This window comes from Psammomys obesus, unplaced genomic scaffold (genome assembly GCF_907164565.1).
Source record: "Psammomys obesus unplaced genomic scaffold, mPsaObe1.curated_primary_1811, whole genome shotgun sequence".
NCBI lineage: Eukaryota > Metazoa > Chordata > Mammalia > Rodentia > Muridae > Psammomys > Psammomys obesus.
In genome coordinates, this window is record NW_026596100.1 from 6,270,312 (window position 1) to 6,290,383 (window position 20,072).

Here is a 20,072-nt window from a genome sequence, read left to right on the forward strand (position 1 = left end):
GCTACTGTTGTGCTTATGTTATAAGATTTAGAAGTTCAGAGTTTTGGCATTAATCAACATAGTTATGATAAGCTGATGGAGCACTGACTGCTTATTCAGTCACCAGCTTGAGATTTTAATTTCCTTTGGTTATCATCTGGACATAGACTTAAAGGTGCTTCTAGTCATGTTAAAAACATCTACTTAATGTGTATATCTGACTCAAAAGTCATAGCTTTTAGTATGGTATTCTTAATATCTGCCATTTCTGGGGTATACTTTGACATAGCAATATCTTAAACCTTTTTCTTCTAGTTTATAAAAAAAATATCCAAGCATCCAGGGTTTAGCACTAAAGCCAGTAATGTATTTCTGCCTAACTTTCCAGTGTAAACATGGAGATGGGGCTAAAAGCAGATGCTGAGTGTATGAAAAATGGCCAAGCTCCATTGGTGGCTGATTACCAACAGCTATGCCCACAGAAGAAGTGTTACAGTGGACACATTTAAGTTGTTTATAAAGGTTATAAAACAAACAGCTAACTGATACTCATTCAGTGGGATGCAGTTTTACCTGTTACTCTCAGAATGTTATATTAGATTTGCTGAATATATATTTCCTTTTGTGTACCAAAAAAATTCATATGAGTTTCAGGATGTGACCTGGATCTGGCATAACTCAAAAGGATCTCAAATAAGATTTTCCCTGGTCCTTCCCATTTAATAGACAAATTTTAACTTCTGTCTCCAGTCTGAATTTGTCTCAGCAGGTTTTCACCTGTTTGACTCTACTCTGGGATCAGCTATGGACTGCAAGCTGAAATCTGGACTTCCTGGAAACTGACATGGTTGCTCCATACCTCTTCGGGTGGATCAGCTAACCAGATGCTTGGGACTGCCCCATTGCCCAGTCTTTGACTCCCATTTCAGCCTCCCTAGCCCCTGATGCCAACGGACCAATGGTCTGCACTGAAGAAGCTCAAGAAGATGGATCTTCACCCAAATCCCACCTAGAAGCCTGAAATGCGAAGTCAAAAGGGGCTGGCTCCCTGCCATTAGCTATTATCTTGGGCATCTGCTTAGCTGAAATGGAAACTAATATTGCAGCAACTTGGCTAAAAGCCTAGAGAGACAATAGAATAAAAGGATAATAGTTCTCTTTGACTTACTATCCCTATATTCACCCTGAAGGGACACCTACTCATTTTGATTTTTATCTTTGAGCCTTGTATTTTAAACTGCTTGATGGCTTTCATAAGGAAATATTTGGGAGCAATATACTAATGGTACTCAGATCTCATTATAAAAAGATAAATATACAGAATACAAGGGGTCATATCTGGAAGACCCAAGATTGGGCATGGGGCGCTTGGCTCTCACCGCTTTGGCAATGGAGGGTGTGGGCCCAAGCTGTAATTTGTAATAAAAAGAACCTCATGTATTTACAATGGAGTCTGTTTATTCCTGGTCTTTTAGGGTCCGTGAACCTGGCAAAAGGGTTTATATGTTGTTGGTTTTGTTTTACCTGCTGTTGCTTAAAGGTTCAAGAAAGCAGCACTTTTTTTATATAATGTTTTAATTCTTCCTCACTCATCATTCATTTCTGAGTTGAGGTTAATTGATATTGTTCTCTTGCAGATTATTGTTGTCTGGAGACAAAGCTTTATTCTACCTCTTCTTTCTTAGTGCAGCTGAAGTGAGAGGAGCATAAGCTAGGTCATTATAGTAGATGAAGATTTAAAAAAAACCCAGCATACTTTGTACACAAGACAAAACTAAAAGGAAGTGAAAAGATACAAACGAAAAAAGTATTCGTTTTAGGATGCAAGCACTTGACCAGGGAAAGACCTACTCTAAAGTATCTCAGACTGAATATATCTTCAAAATCATTTTCAATGAATAAGAAGAAAGGGAGAGCTTATACCCATCAAACAGATACAAATGTTAATCTCATTATATTAAAATTCATTGCACATCTTTTTGTTTCAAATGTGGCTCCTTTTTCCACCATTTGAAATGATTTTTTTTCAGATTCTAGATGAAGATTTCTTTTTTATTTTTCTTTCTCCAGACACAATGATGAAAATATTCAGTCCTACAAACAAAACACTGATTCAAACAGTAAACAATATATATGTAGTAGTGTTTGAACATGCACATTATACATAGGTAATGCATAATAAAATTAAAGAATAAGATTATCAGTTATGGGACAGGCCTCCTAATTATCTATGAGCCTAAAAATTTTATACCAACATTTACAATACTTGCTTCCAGGAATTATAGAGAAATTACAGGTGATTACAACATTATGGTTCACAGATGGTTTTAACTTTGTTATTACCTGGTCTTTACAAATCATGGTAATCCTGCAATTTGATTTATTTGTTAGTTTCTTTTATTAATAAGTGAAATTTATATGTTCCATACATTTTTTTGTTGTTGTCTCTGCTCTCTTTGAGAAACATACTACATTTGAGAAATTATCAAAGTATTTTATTGGGTGATTTTTGCATTTGGACTTAGAATGGATGATAGAAACCACACAAGCACGCAAGAACATTTCATAGAAGGTATTATTTAGGCCCGAAAGACATGACTGATCAAATAGTGTTCCATAAATGCTAGAAGTGACATTTCAATATTGGGAAATAAAATAAAACAGATATATATCTTGTGAATATTAATATTGTCATCTTCCTTGCCCTAGGTTCCAAACACAGCAAAGAGTAAATTAAGTGATGTTGTTTTGTACATCCCTACAAATGAAACCTAAAATCTATACTGATCCAAAATAATATTTGGAAGATTAATAGATTTGAACAGTTTATATTAAGCCTACAAGCAAATAAAAAGGGGACAATGGAAAACAAAGTAATAAGAAAATGAGGCTTTCCATGACATTACTACAGTGGGTTAAGTTTGAGTTTATTTTGATAATGTATCTAGTAAAAGTCCAAAATGTTCACTTTTTCTCCATTTATGCACATTTTATGCATCATATATATTTAGTTCCATTGGCATATTTTAAGTTATATCTATTGTAATTATCTAAAATGTGCTTTAATTTTTAGTGATTTCAATGATTTACCAATTTAAAATATTTTCTTTTTAGTGATAAGATTTCATGTAGCATAGACTTACATGAAGCTCAATATGTATCTGTGCGTAACTTTTACCACCCATGTGTTAGGTTTATAAGACTATGTCATCATACTCAGTGAAATTTTCTAATTGAATATTTTAATTTCAGAGTAACTTGGTTTTAAATTTTAAATTAGAGAAACCTTATGTTCCTTTCTCCTAATTTCAAAGCTACTGTACAAAGTGCAGTCTATTATTAAAGTCAGATGTTTCACAATCAAGATTCAGAGGAAGATCTGTCCTTGTGCCTCATAGAGACACTCCCTTGTACCTCTGAGTGTTTGTAATCCCTCCAGCCTGCAACCTGATCTCCATTTCCATATTAAGTGAGCTTATAAAAGAGGCATAATGAAAGTAATATCTTAAAGAAAAGACATTTCTAAGTAACAAAGAGCATTCTGTTTGTTATATGAGACTCATGTTCTATTTACTACTATATTTTCTAAGCAGAGAAATTATTCACCCGAAACAGGAACTATCTCTGACATGAACTCAATGGCTGGTTCTTTGACCTCTCCACCCCCCAAGGGAGGAACAGTCCTACTAGGCCACAGAGGAGGACTTTGCAGCCAGTCCTGAAGATACCTGATAAAACAGTGTCAGATGAAAGGGGAAGAGGTCCTCCCCAATCAGTGGACTTGGAAAGGGGCAGGGAGGAGATGAGGGAGAGAGGGTGGAATTGGGAGGGAAATGAGGGAGCAGGATACAGCTGGGATATAGAGTTAATAAATTGTAACTAATAATAAAAATAAAATTAAAAAAAAGTGACAAGGGGATTAACTCATTTAACCACAGTTACTTACCCAATCCTCAAGAGTTTGACTCTAGATGTCATTTGACTTCTCTGTTAAAGAAGCCCACAGCTTTTTTTTTTATTTGAGCTTTAATTATGGGATTTGTATTATAGATGTATCATTTTGAACTGAGATCCCCAAATGTACATTTTGATAATTTATGGTTTATTGAAATGATCCCTTTTTTGTAAATGTATAGGTTTTGGATATTTGACAACAAACAATTAGCACATGCTACTACATTATTGACTAAAGATACTGAGTTATTAAATGCAATAAATATAAAATGAAGGGGAAATTATAGAAAAACTATCAGTGTAAAGGAATGATTCTCTCAACTGAAAAGAGACTGACTATAAAATAAAACAACTCTTGATAGCTTCAGAATTAGAAAAAACAACACTAAAACCAAAACCATCAAATTAACAACTAGCAAACAAACAAAACAAGAGAGAAACTATAACAAATGATATAATCACTTTATTATAAATAAAGTCCAGGAGAGCAGTACATATAATTTGAAATACTTCTATGTCTAGAATACATAAATAATGGTCAAATTAAGTTGCAGCTTATTTGTTAAATGCTGTTACTTAATATCAAGCTTATACAATCATCTTTCATATAATGTATTGATTGTTAATTTAATAAACCGTTATACCAGTGAATTGGGCTATTATAATCTGAAAGTTATTTATTTATTATTTCTAAAATAAACTTGAGCAATTAATATCAGAGATTTTATTATTCTAAAAGGTACTATTCATAATCCAAAGATTTTTAAATTTTTATTTACTTTTTAATATTTTATACCATCTCATGTAAAATGAAATAATAAATTCCTTCCATGTTCCTTCTTAACATGGTTTGCATATATTTATTAAAGCCTCAGTAAAGTGTTATGGAGACGGCTGATTTTTCCAAACCACAGCTCCCTTACTTTCAGTGATACGGAGCACTCAACCTGTTGTAACTTCAGCTGCAATGGATTCAAAGCCCTCTTTTGGCATTTAAGGAAACCTGCAACCACATGCCAGACATACACAGAAACATATACACATACTCACATACATAAAAATGAAAGTGAATTGTAAACTATCCTTAGTTACAAGGTAAAATAATTTTAATATTGATAATATGAAATATCCCTTAATATGAATAGTTTTCTGGAAATTAAAAATATATTTTAGTAGGGAAATTCCTTTTTCAAACTTTGGTGTTCAGAATTATGCTGTAGTGAGTTTTAGGGACTCTTTCATTCATCTTACTGTAATATTCATAGATGATTGTACATACTGGCAAACATTTGCTTAAAAACACTAAACATTACCATTTTTAACACAAAATATTAAATTAGAATTTAACTGTGACTCTGTCTTGGGGATTAAGTAATTTGGCAATTAAAACTGAGTGCATTTGGAATTTTCATTTTACTCAAATATTTAATGTGAGCCAATTATATTTGACTCCTAAGCATGTTACTGTGGCCAAAGAAGCTTTATATCCAAGTGCTAGTGTGAACACAGAAAGTCACTAAAGTTTGCTGGCATGTGTCAATGTAGTCATGAGTATGAGAGGGCTTCCAGAAAATGCCCTGTATTCTCTCAGCAAGTGAAAGTCTGAGAGTCAGTTTTTCTCTCTTGACAGAAGATCTGCATAACCAAAGCAAAGTCCTCTTCAGAGTGTTGTGAACATAATGGAAAAGAAAGCCATATATCTACCAGGCTGAAATAAAATATTTTGTAATAACACTCATTTTGAAGTCTTGCCAAAGCTCTTATAAGAAATAATGGATATACTGTGTTGGTATGAATAAGAAACAGAGATTTTTCTCCAGCTTAAAATAAATGATAGAGTTCCCTATTACCATTGCTAGAAAATTTATACTGACAAGTATTTCCATATAATTCATGGGATGACATAGAACATGGCATTGTTTTGTCAAATGAGAGAACACTTTAATTTTAAGACAAATTATTCTTTATCAGCTGGTATAGTCTCTATGGATCAATGGTCAAATTACTATTCATGTAATTGATTTTTAAAACCTAAAAACAAGTTCTCTTTTGTGACTTTCTTTAAAGTTTTAATTTTAGCTATGTATTTATGATGGTAATTTGAAGAAGGTAAAGATGAAATTTTTGGATAATACTGGTTTCTTAATGTTTAAGATGTGTTGCGTAAGACTGCATAGTTTATAGAGAAAAGTAACTTTGACGTATCACTTCAGCAAGATTTCTACATGAAAATTACGGTGTTCTTGGAGATATTTTAATCATTCCCTTTACCTGGATCATGTAATGGGAGCTATTAGTAGAAATAGTTCACTGAACAGCCTCATTGGGATTTCAAGAGGTTTGAATCAGCAAAGTGTGATTTAAAATAACAAAGATATGCTAATGTACACCAGTTATCATTTCACTTTTTTCTTTCTGTAAGAACACTGGAATAGGTTATTCTAGCATAATCATCTTTCAGCTAGATAAAATTACTATCTAAATCGTATGTCACCTACAAGTTCCCTTTTTTAATATTGAGCAGTAATAAGTGACAAAAATAAAGCATTTTAAAATTAATTGAAATAAACTTTATTATAAACATTTTAAATGGTGTTTATAATAATTTGTTTAGCGAGAATTCTTCTCTTAAACTATTTGAAAACAAAAAACAGAAAACAAAACAAGGAAGCAGCAATAACAACAGAACACCTACAAAACAGAAAAACAAAATAAACAAACAAAAAATAGATAATAAGAAAAATCAAAACAAAACAAAAAGAACACTGAAAGAACCATGGAATACATTTTGTGTTGTCCAGCAATTCCAGAGTCCAGGTCCTACCTTGGAGTGTGGTTGATATTCCCAGTCACGCTCTATTGAAGAAACTGATTCCCACCCCCCATTTTCAATTGCAAATGTCTAATTGGTTACAGACTTTGCATTCCATTTTCAGGCACTGTGCTTGAGGAGCAACTAGGAGCTTACATCTGATCCATAAGCACAGGCAGAGAAGGAGAAATAGAGCTAACTGGAAATGCCATGTGATTTTGAAACCTCAGTCACACCTCAGGACACATCCCCTTCAGCAAAGCCTTACACCTAATCTCAACTAATTCATCAAAATCAACTGGCAACAAAACATTAAAGTGTATGAGATGGTGGAAGCCATTCTCATTCAGGCCACCACAATGACCACCTATTTATAATTCCAAAGAGTATTTTAGAAATAATGAGTTTTTCTGTGGTAATTTAAATAAAAAATTTTTTTTTCCAGTTGAAAACCAGAGGCTCATTTTGTGGCACATTTCAGGAAACTATATGGAGTTTTAAGGAAGTGTGGCCCTTAGGGGAAGTATGGCATTAGGGTGAGATGAGGGCTTACAGTCCGGTTTTCTCTCTCTTGCTAAAGGTCGAGGATAAGCTCTTTCAGTTTCCTGCTACAGCTACCATTCTCATCATTGTGAACTGTCCCCCAGAAATCACAGCTCAAATTAAATCTTTCTTCTATAATTTGTTTCTGGCACAGTTCTTATTATAGACACCAATAAAATATAAAATAACTGATACAGAGGTCTGTACCTGAAAGTGGGCTATTTCTGTGTAAAACCAGACCGTGTATATTTTGGAGAATTGTGGTAGACTTTGGAAATGCAGGACAGAAAAAATAATTGAAAACTCTAGGCAGAGTTCAGTGGACCATTCTAGCAGAGTTCGGCATGACATTATTGACAATAATGCAGACTGTGGAATCCTGACTCATGAAACTTTAGAGGTAAGCAAGGAATTTAACAGCCATTTAGCTAGAGATCATTCCTATGTTATCCAGGTAAATAGTAAGTCTGCATCCATTTGACATGCTAAATTGAAACATAATTGACTAATTGTTTTGATGAATGAAATTTTAGGACAGTGAAACATGAGTCTGTACCTTATAATTATGTATAACTCTTATGCAGGTCAAAAGAAACAAGTACTGTAGAAAGAAAATTTTAAAATGTACAAATTTGAGGAAAAGAAAGTTTATTAAAAACACTCCCTTAATGTTGAAAACAAGGTATGCGCTGACGCCATAAATTTTGAAGACATTAGTTTCATTAAAGAGAGGCCTCTTGCTTTGAACTGGAACAATGAGAAGGGTTTCAAAACAATGCTCTTGCTTGGGTCAGATAATAAGGAAAAAGACTTCTCCTTTCAGTGGACTAGAGGAGGAAGATAGGGGAGAAGAGGAAGGGAGGGTGAGACAAGGAGGAGATGAGAGGAGGGCTACAATCGTGATATAAAATGAATAAATGTTAAAAAAATAATAAATGAAATAAAGAAAAGACTCAATCGAAATAAGGTCCAACCACTGAAAGCAAATGGCCTAAGGACTTTTCTGCTCTAATCTATAGCATACAAAAGCTTCTTCTTATGTGATTCAGTAAGAATCATATGCATAGGGTCTATCTCAAGTTGGCAACCAAACTCTGTAGTATCATTCCCATGATGCTGACTTGGTGGTCCGAGTGATGTGACAGTGATGAGGTCATCTATTCTTCTTCTAACATTTTGGAGAGGTGCTGAAGCCAGGCACTATGCAACAAGGGAGTCCCTGCAGGAAGGTCCTGATACAGCAAGAGGAGAAAGTATCTCAAGAAGCTGTGAAGGTGATCCCTTGGGTTGTAGGAGGGAGTTCGAGTAATAATTCTCAGAGGCTCAGTATAATCATAAGGGCCTTTGAGAATTTGTAGGAAGGACAAGCCAGTGTCAGAGCGTTGTACTGTGACAACCAGTGGCTGTTGGCTTTAGAGATGGAAGACTAGAAAATGCAAAATGAGCTGTACTCTTCTCATGGCCACTAGAGAGAAGCACAGTCTGTTCTCTGCTAAGGCCAGAGAGATTGCCACCAACTCCTTTGACAGACATATATAACATTGTATCTGTTTTATGTTAACTGTTTCACCAGTGATTATTCACTACATCAGAAAATAAAACTACTAATATGTAAATGAACCAGAAACTATACTTTAATTCTCACCATATTCTTTTCAAGTTTTAATTGTTACAAATGAATTTACTTACATTCAAAAGTAAAAGGAGCTCTGAAGGATATATTATCATTACCTCATGAAATCATAAATCAAGCTTCTTAGTCATCACACTTTTTCTTACTGTAATATTAAAGTAATTTTTAACAATACAATTATGAAGTTATGAGCTTTAATACTTATTAATAATTGGTCATATTCAATTACTTGGAAAATAGTTTTCCTTTTATATACTTTTCTAATGTGAAAGTTTTAAATAGGTAGGAAAAAGAAGTAATTCTTTTCACCATTAATGCATTAAACAATCCTTGCTATTAATACCTTACATAATAAGATCTTTTCAATGAATCAATTCAGCAATTAATTTCAATAATTTTATTATGCATATAATTTGTTCATATTTTCAGTTTTCCCAACTAATAAAACTATCTTCTATAAATCATGCTTGGAACTATTAAAGATTTTATAAATAAATGGAGAAATTTTTATCTTAGTAAATTTAAATTTTTAAAATGATTAAGATGTTTTTCCTGCCTAATTTAATTTACAGTATCGTTGGACTTTCATAGAAAATTTATTTAACTATAATAAAGTAATGTGAAAGATTATTTCAAAATGCTTAATGACTTAGCATTTTAAAAACTATCCTGAGAAAAATCAACATAGAGTTGGCATCATGTCTTTATAAAGATTCTATAAACAAGATAAACCAGATGTAAAATCTTGTATACCTTTTTGAGGTTTTTATCTCATTTTTATTAGTTCTTTGATAGTTTCCTGCAATTCATTTGATTAATTCACTCCTTTCTGCCACTCTTCTCAGTTCTACCCACAAACAATCTAGATGTCCCTCAACTGAAGAATGGATACAGAAATTGTGGTACATTTACACAATGAAATACTACTCAGCAATTAAAAACAAGGAAATCTTGAAATTTGCAAGCAAATGGATGGAACTAGAAAAGATCATCCTGAGTGAGGTAACTCAGAAGCAGAAAGACACACATGGTATATACTCACTTATAAGTGGATGTTAGCCATATATATATATAAGATTTTAGTATGTTTATCATATATATATATATGATAAACATACTAAAATCTTTAGTCCTAAAGAAGCTAAACAACAAAGAGGACCCAATGGAAGAGGCTTAGTCTATTTGATTTATAACTTTGGATACATTTATAACTTCTCTGTTTAGTGTCTGTCTAATTGACCTGTCCATTGGTGACTATGTGATGTTGAAATCTCACACTAAAATTATTCTGTACAATAAAGGAAATTTTGGAGGTATCACCATCCTTGATTTCAAGTTTTACTACAAAGCCATAGTAAAAAAAAAAAAAAATCATGGTACTAGCATAGAAACAGACTAGTTGATCAATAAAATTAAATTGAAGACCCAGAAATAAATCCACACATCCACACTTGATTTTTGATGAAGAAACCAAAACCATACAACGGAAAAAAAGGAAGCATTTTCAGCAAATGGTGCTGGTCCAACAAGATGTCTACATGGAGAAGAATTCAAATAGAACCAGATTTATCTCCTTGAACAAAACTTAAGTCCATGAGGATCAAAGACTTCCACATAAAACCAGAAACACTAAATCTATTAGAAGAGAAAGTGGGGAAGACTCTTGAACTCATTTGTACAGAAGACAAATTCCTAACAGAACACCAAAAGCTCAGTCTCTAAGATTAACTATTAATAAATGGGACCTCATGAAACTAAAAGGCTTCTGTAAGGCAAAGTCAAGAGACTAAAACATCAGCAAATAGACTGGTAAAAGATTTTCACCAGTCTCATATCTGAAGACAGGCAAATGCGCAAATTATAAAAATAATTCAAGAAATTTAACATCAACAAATTAAATAATCCGTTTAAAAATGGATTACAGAGCTAAACAGAGAATTCTCAACAGGAGAATATCTGATGGCTGAGAAGCACTTAAAGAAATACTCAACGTTCTTAGTCATTAGAGAAATGCAAATCAAAATATCTCTGACATTCCGTTTTATACATGTCAGAATGGCTAAGATCAAAAACTAAAATTACAGTACATGCTGGCAAGGATGTGAAGAAACGTGAACACTCTCCTATTGCTGGTGGGAGAGCAAACTTGTACAACCACTTAGGTGCTTTCTTGGAAAACTGGTAATAGCTCTACCTCAAGATCCAGCTATACCACTCCTGGGCATGTACCCAAAAGATGCTGTACCATAAACCAAGGATATTTCCTCAACTGTGTTCATAGGAGTTTTATTCCTAAGTGACAGAGAGTGGAAATAACACAGATGTCCCTCAACAGAGGTATGGATAAAGAATATGTAATTTACATAATGGAATACTACTCAACTATTAAAAAAAACATCATGAAATGTGCAAGATGGATCTAGAAAACATCATCCTGAGTGAGGTAACTCAGACCCAGAAATACACACATGGTATGTACTCACATGTAAGTGGGTCTTAACAATATAGTACAGGATAATCATTCAATTCACAGACCCCAAGATGTTAAGTAAGAAGGAGGGCTCGAGGGAAGATTCTTTAATATCTTTTGGAAGGTGAAATAGACTAGTCAGCACGTGTGGATGAAGACAGGGAACATGGTAGGAGAGAGAGCACAGAGAGAATTGAGGGTGGGTATCAGATGTGGGAAGAGTTGGAAGGAGAGGAGGGCTTGGAGTGAGAAGAAAAATCGATGGAGAGGGCACTGGTGAGACACACTGGAGAAATATGACAGGATCGGCTCCTGGTAGGAAGTAGGAATGACTCAAGATAAGACTACTAGTAGCACGGACCATGGAGACTTGGGAGGCCACTTTCTTGTCTGACTGGAATTCTAGTCGAGGGAGAGGAATACCAAACCTCCCAAAAAACTTTGACAGCAAATTTACCCTGGCTATAAGGTGTGTAGGCATAAAGTTAGAACAGAGATTGAGGTAATGTCCACCGAATACCTGACCCAACCTGAGACTTATCCCATGGGAGAGCGCCAACCCCTAACAACATTTAAGATACTCTGCTATGCTTGCAGACAGGAGTCTAGCATGGTTGGTTTCTGAGAGGCTCAACTGAGCCGTGGTTCAAAACAAAAGCAGGGGCTCACAGTCAACTGTTAACAGAGCTCAGGGAGCCTGTGGAAAAGTGGGAGGAAGGACAGAAGGATGCAGAAGGGACAAGAAGACCAACAGAATCAATTAACCAGAACCCAGGGTAGCATAGGGAGACTGAAGCACCAACCAAGGAGTATGCATGGACTGGACCTAGGCCCTTTACACATATGTAGCCAATGGGCAGCTTAGTCCTCATGTGGGTTCTCTTGTAAGGGGAAAGAGTGCTGTCTCTGACATGGAGTCTGTTGCCTGCTTTTAGATCATTTCCCTCTGGTGGGGCTGCCTTGCCTGGTCTCAGTGGAAGAAGATGTATTCAGTCCTGATGAGACCTGATGTGTCAGGGTAAGCTGGCTTAAGAAGGAGTCTTCTTCAGTGATGGATAGGGGACGGTGAATAGGGGAAAGAGAGAGTGGGGGGGCAAGAGGAGAAGAGGTCGAGGTCTACAATCAGGATGTAAAATGAATAAAAATTATCAGTGAAATATTTTCCAAGTGAAAACAAACAGCACTGATTTATTGATTTATTTAGAATAAAATAGACTCAGTTATATGTCTAAGAGTGTCATCCATAAGGCTGAGAAGTTAAAAACTTAAATTTGCAGGTCTGGTAGAATTCCATGCTGAAACCATCTGGCCCAGGGCTTTTTTTTTTTTTTTGGAGGGGAGACTGTGAATGACTGCTTCAATTTCCTTGGGGGATATAGGGCTGTTCAGTCTTTCTTCCTGATCTTGACTTAATGTTGGAAGATGGAATCTATCAAGAAAATTGTCCATTTCATTTCGGTTTTCAAATTTTGTGGCATATAGGCTTTTGTAGTATGACCTAATGATTGTTTGAATTTCCTCAGTGACTGTAGTTATGTCCCCCGTTTCATCTCTGATTTTGTTGATTTGGATAGATTCTCTCTGCTTTTTAGTTAGTTTGGCTAAGGGTTTGTCTATCTTGTTGATTTTCTCAAAGAACCAGCTTTTTGTTTCATTGATTCTTTGAATAGTTTTATTTGTTTCTAATTGATTGATTTCAGCCCTGAGTTTGATTATTTCCAGCCATCTGCTCCTCTTGGGTGTAACTGCTTCTTTTTTTGCTAGGGTTTTCAGTTGGGCCATTAAGTTGATTGTATGTGATGTTACGAATTTCTTCTTGCAGGCACTTAGTGCTATAAATTTTCCCTTGAGCAGTGCTTTCAATGTGTCCCATAAATTTGGGTATGTTGTGCCTTCATTTTCATTGAATTCTAGGAAGTCCTTAATTTCTTTCTTTATTTCTTCCTTAACCCAGCTGTCGTTGAGTAACAAGTTGTTCTGTTTCCATGTGCGTGTAGGCTGTTTGTTATTTCTGTTGTTGTTGAGGTCCAGCTTAAGTCCATGGTGGTCAGATAGAAGACAAGGGATTATTTCAATCTTTTTGTATCTGTTGAGGCTTGCTTTATGACCAACTATATGGTCTATTTTGGAGAAGGTTCCATGTGGTGCTGAAAAGAAGGTATACTCTTTTGAGTTTGGATGAAAAGATCTGTAGACGTCTATTAGGTCCATTTGATTTAGGGTCTCTATAAGTGTTTTTATTTCCCTATTTGTTTTCTGTCTAGTTGATCTGTCCATCAACGGAGGAATGGGTACTGAAATTGTGGTATTTTTACACAATGGAATACTACTCAGCAATCAAAAAGGAGGAAATCATGAAATTTGCAGGCAAATGGTGGGATCTAGAAAAGATCATCCTGAGTGAAATATCCCAGAAGGAGAAAGACAAACACGGTATATACTCACTTATATAGACTTATAAGATATAATAAACATAATGAAATCTGTACACCTAAAAAAGATAATCAAGAGAGCAGACATGGGGTAAGATGATCAATCCTCATTTAGAAAGGCAGATGGGATGTGCATTGAACGTATGACAGGAGTCTACTGAGCACATTGGAAAGACTCTAACTAGCAGTGTTTTCAAAGCAAAGACTCATGACCAAACCTTTGGCAGAGTACAGGGAATCATAAGAAAGAAGGGGAGTTAGTCTGATGGGGAAAGGATAGAAGCTCCACCAAGACCAAATATATCTGGGCACAGGGTCTCTTCTGAAACTGACATTCAACCAAGGACCATGTATGGATATAACCTAGAACCTCTGCTCAGATGTAGCCTGTGGTAGCTCAGTAACCAATTGGTTTCCCATAGTGAGGGGAACAAGGACTGTTTCTAACAGGAACTCAATGACTGGCTCTTTGGCCTCCCCACCCCCTAAGGGAGGAGCAGTCCTGTTAGGCCACAGAGGAGAGCTTTGCAGCCAGTCCTGAAGATACCTGATAAAACAGGATCAGATGAATGGGGAGGAGGTCCCCCCTATCAGTGGACTTGGAAAGGGGCACGGTGGAGATGAGGGAGGGAGGGAAGGACTGGGAGGGAATGAGGGATCGGAATTGGCTGGGATACAGAGTTAATAAAATGTAACTGATAAGAAAAAATAAAATTAAAAAAACAAAAAAATAAAAGATTAAAAAAACTTAAATTTGCAACTTTAAGAATTTATACATCAGTAAGACTGTCGTATATATATGTATATACATATAAAAGAATAGGTACCTTTCAAATTATAGCAAGTATAGCTTTCAGATTTCATATCCATTACTAGACAAAGTCATCCTTTGATTTAGTTCAAGCATATTTCTGACAGCTGTACTTTACTTGTTCCATTAAGAATCTGGTAACACTTGTGAGTAAGATGAATGCCTAGCTAGCCACTTGCCATCTAGAAACTTATGCCAAACTTTTATGAAGAGCATGTATTATTTATATTGCCATTTTATTCCAAATATAGAGGAATATATAGTGTCAGCCTTAAAATTTAAGAGATGTTTTGCAGGTGCTTGGTGTCAGTACTAAAATTCAACACATTTTTTTCTGTGTAATTAAAAAGTAGTCCTCAGTAAAATGATCTCTATCTATATATTCTCCAAAGGAAATATTATATCATCACCTTAGTATCAGATTTGTCTATTAATCAGTTTATTAAAAAGTAACAAAAATTGTAGAATTTAATTTTAAGAGATCATACTTAATTCATGTAAATATTATAAAACAAATAAATTCAAAATCACCACTATTACACCATATTAGTGATGTTTAGTTCATTGGTTTTAAAATATATTTTCTATATTAATATCTAAAAGTAAACAAATACAGATTGTATTTTATACATGACACCAAATTTCTAACAATTTCTAACTTAATATAATGTAGACCAACATTCATTAATAGTTTGATATAGAAACATACTTAATAATAGTTCAAAATTCAAAATGCATACAGTATCAAATTTGTATATTAAAATTTAGCCATAGTAAATAGATTCTAGAAGTGAAAATATAAGCATAATTTTACAACCTTCAACTTATTACTTGTCTGCATTATTGTTTATTCAATTGCTCATGAAATCTGTAGGAATATGTGATCTCTCCCGTGCTTACCTTCCTGAGACTGTGTTTTCATCACACAAATAAGTTAGAGAGAGCAAAACTGAAACAAATGGGATTCCTGATGACTGTCATGCCCTGCTAAAGTTCAACCAAGAGACCTAGTTTGTAAGTCAGGTAAAAGATCAGAATTCCATGTCCATGGAAAAATGTTTCCAATCAGTTATGAATCAGATTTTTCTGTACTCTATGCAATGCATATTAAAAGGGATTTATGTGAATCATTTCTCTATATTGTAATCAAGGGAAGCTTTGAGTAAGATATACTAATCTGAAATGAAAAACCAAGAAGGGAAACTAAGAGTTCTTGCAATTATGAATCACTGGCCTGTTAAAAAAAAAAGTGTTATATTTGACTTATGTTCAGGTGGCATTGACTCTATCATCTCATCAAAAGAGGGGAAAAATTCACTCAGAAATGCAATCAGAATGAAGTTCTGATAAGCATGCTGTTTTGAGGGAGAGATGGTTTGACATGGTTTTAGAAAATGCTGGCTACTCTTTGATATATTTAGCATTAACACACTGAAACGGCACTTATGCAGCACGGGTTATTTACCAGTTGACAGTTTTCTTAACCAGATTTAATGCTTAAGTACAACTTTGAAAGGAAGTAGCTTATTTCTAAACTGAGCATGGTCTGTTGATCAACAAAATCTCACATCAGTTTTATTCAAAGCGAACACACTGTATTGTTTTTATCCTAAGGATCAGTTATTAAGTGATGTTGTTAAATACATTTAGCAGATAATTGATGTTTTTGTTTCTCCTGATGAATTGGTAAGACTTAAATATCACTTGATACTCAAGAGTACTGAATAAAATATTCTTATTAAAGTTTATGTCAGAAAGACCTTTAACTATTTACATTTTTAACTCCCTATAGAAATTTGCTCTATTCTAAATATGAGAGAAGGATCTTTGTCCTTAAATATTAAGCTGTATGTGTGTTGGAAAATGTGGATTTTAGGATTAAATTAAAATATATTTGTTTAAAATTGATTCAGTTGATACTGTGTTACACTTGAAACATAAGAAGTTGGGCACACAAGCAATACATAAAAATTAATATATGAAACATAATGAATTATCCAAATAACCTTTATTTTAGCAAATAACTATCTAGAACTCAAATGCATATAATCTGGAGGAGTCACATGAACTCTGCTCTGAAATAATACCTTCATCAATATGGTGTTTTATTATGACACTGGAAATTATTTAGCACCTTTTGTGGTTATGCAAAAATCACCAAGGCAACTTTTCATTTGCTAGAAACTCATATTGGGATATTTTGATATTATACATTTGTGTGTTCCTAATTTAAATCACAAAGGTTTTCATGGTATGATAAAAGATAGACCCACAATAAGAAAGCCATAATTTTTAATTAAATTTTTATTTTTTATATTAATTACAGTTTATTCATTTTGTATCCCAGCTGTAGCCCCCTCCCTCATTCCATTCCAATCCCACCCTCCCTCCCTCCCTCATCTCCTCTCCAAGACCACTTATAGGGGCAGTCCTCCTCCCTTTCTATCTGACCCTAGCTTATCAGGTCTCATCAGGTCTGGCTACATTGTCCTTCTCTATGCCCTGGCAAGGCTGCTCTCCCCTCAGGGGTGGGAGGTGGTCAAAAAGTCAGCCACTGAATTCATGTCAGAGATATTCCCTGTTCCCCTTACTAGGGGCCCACTTTTACTTTAAAAATAAATTATTGCTGTATCATTTCCTTTTCTCCCTTGAACTTTTTCCTTGTCCCTCTTAACTCCTATTATTCTTATATACATGCATATATATATATATATATATATATATATATATATTACACACACACAAACACACACACAGACACACACACCCACACACACCCACACACACCCACCCACCCACCCACACACACACACACACACACACACACATATATATATATATAAAGTTGGTTTAGTGCTTCTTGTGTGTATATGGTTTCAGGGATGATTACTATGTATTGAATAATAAAAAATGGAATTTATCACTTAGAAAAACTAACTCTGGCTCTCTCAGCTGTCATTAGTGGCAAGTATTTCTTTGTTTAGGAGTGAGACCCTGTGAGATTTCCTCCTTCCATATTTGCGTGCCTATAGATATTGTCCTTGTTCAGGTCTTGCTTAGTCAGCCATGTTTTTTAAGTATTGGGTGCATAGCTGATCTCACATTTTGAGGAGACAAAAAAATCATAGCGACTCACTCATCCTCTGACTCTTAGAATCATTCTGTCCACTGTTCCATAATGTTCTCTGAGCCTTAGGGGCAAAAAGAAAAATGCATTGGAAATGTATCCATTGGGAAGAGAAACTCCATAATCACTTATTTCCTTTCCTTTTTTTTTTTCCAGTTGTGGTTTTCTGTAACTATCTCTGTCAGCCACATAGAAGCTTTTAGAGAAGGGGTGAGAAACACACTTATTTGTAGGTATTAGGGAAAATAGTTATCAAGTAGTTGAGGATTATTATATTGGTCAAGTAATCTGGTGGTAGAAGATTCTCTAAGATCTATGACCTCAGTTGTTCAGGTTTTTTTTCTAGGATTCCTATGCGATTTATGTTTGCCCTCCTCTTGAGGAAATTAGAGAGCTGTTTCACTACCAGAATATAGTTGTCACTCTTGCACCTATAGAAACAATTTGCCATGCTGGTCATTGATTTGTTTCGTAGATGTTACAATTTGATAGTCTTATTTACTGCTTTTCGCCATTGGCAGCTTGAAAGCTAAACCTTAGGAATGGGGCTTCAGATAAGATGTAGCTTGAATCATCTGTGTCCTCTTTCTTGAAGTGTGTGTTGTCTTCATCAGTAGGTACTTACTTCCAATGTCTGAAAGGCAAGAAAGGTCAACAGATATATTGTCTGGGGAGTTTCTTCAAATCCCCTGAAAAGCAACTTAAAAATAGGTTTCTCATGCCTCGTACTATCATCTTTGTTAGATTATCTATGGCTCTTGGAGATATCATTAACAGCTCATGGCATAACTTTATCTAAGCTGTGTGTGTATGTTTGTGTGTGTGAATATACTCATATTCTTTAGATATAATTTGAGGTAAATAAAAAATAATATGATTGCTTAAGGTATTATAAAAAACCCTCCTCCCTTACTTACACCCCCAATCCCCTCTTTAATTAAAGGGCTAGTCCCTCCAGAATAAAGAGGTCTACCTGCATTAGTCAAGATTCTCTAGACAAATAGAAATGATAGAATGAATGCACACAAACACAGACAAATGAGCTCTATTAGAGGGGCTTACAAGCGTTAGTACAACTACTGCAGTAATGGCTGTCTCCCATTGGAAAATACAAGAGTCCAATAGTTGCTCAGTTCGTAAGACTTGATGTCTCTACTGGTCTTCAATAAATGTTGGCATTCTGAAGAAATAAGCTTTAAAAGAATAAACGTGGTAACCCAGAAATAAAACAAAAGCTCCATATTTTGATGTCCTTCATGTAAGCTGCCACCAAAAGACGTAGTCCACATTTAGGGTTGCTCTTCCTAATTCAAATGAGCTGGATTAAAAATAGATCTTCCCAATTCAAATGACTCAGCCATGAACATTTTCTCACACCTGTACTCAGAAGCTTGAGTTTTAGTTAATTCAGATGTAGTCAGGTTGGCAACCAAGAACTCTCTACTAGATGTTGCATGCAAATTCAATGTCAAGTTTGAAAACTTCTGTGACTTCAGAGGTTAACTCTTGAATGCAACTCTTCCTGTTTTGCTCTTGTTTTCTCATATGGAATCTGCTTTCCTTACCTTAACTCTACCTTAACTTTATTGTTTTTCTTTTTTTTAACACTAATTCATGTTACAATGTAAAGTAATACATTTTATCATCTTGATTTGTATGAAAATTTTCTGCAAATGTGTAAGAAAAAAATATGTGTTTTATTTCAAAGTAATACAATGCTGAGAAAAATTGTCTAGGACAAACTTCTGCCTTGAAAATAAGCACATTATCTTTGGTGAACTTCGGACTCTTACATAATTATTCTGGATTAGCATCCTCATTTTATGAATACTCCCCATTTATATTATGTGTATTCTGCTACTCTGCTCTCTAAGGCTCTCTCCTACCATTTTTTTCTTTTCACTCCTCTATAACAAAAGAAGGGACAGGTAAATTATGTATGTGTAATTTGTATCTAAATAAATAGAACTAGAAAATATTGTTTAGAGTGAGGTAACCGTGACCCAGAAAGACAATATCCACAAGTTCTCACTTATTTGGGATCCCTAGTTCCAAACCTTCTGATGTGAGTATATAACCTAGAGTAATCAGAGAAGCCAGAAAGTCACATTTTTATGAACAGAAGCTCTACTGTGTACCTATCACTTCATATCCCACTTTTCAATTCATAAGCTACCAGTAGAATTCACATATATATATATATATATAAACATATGTATAGTAAGTATATAGTATATATTTAATGTGTTTATGGAGATAGATAGATAGATAGATAGATAGATAGATAGATAGATAGATAGATAGATAGATA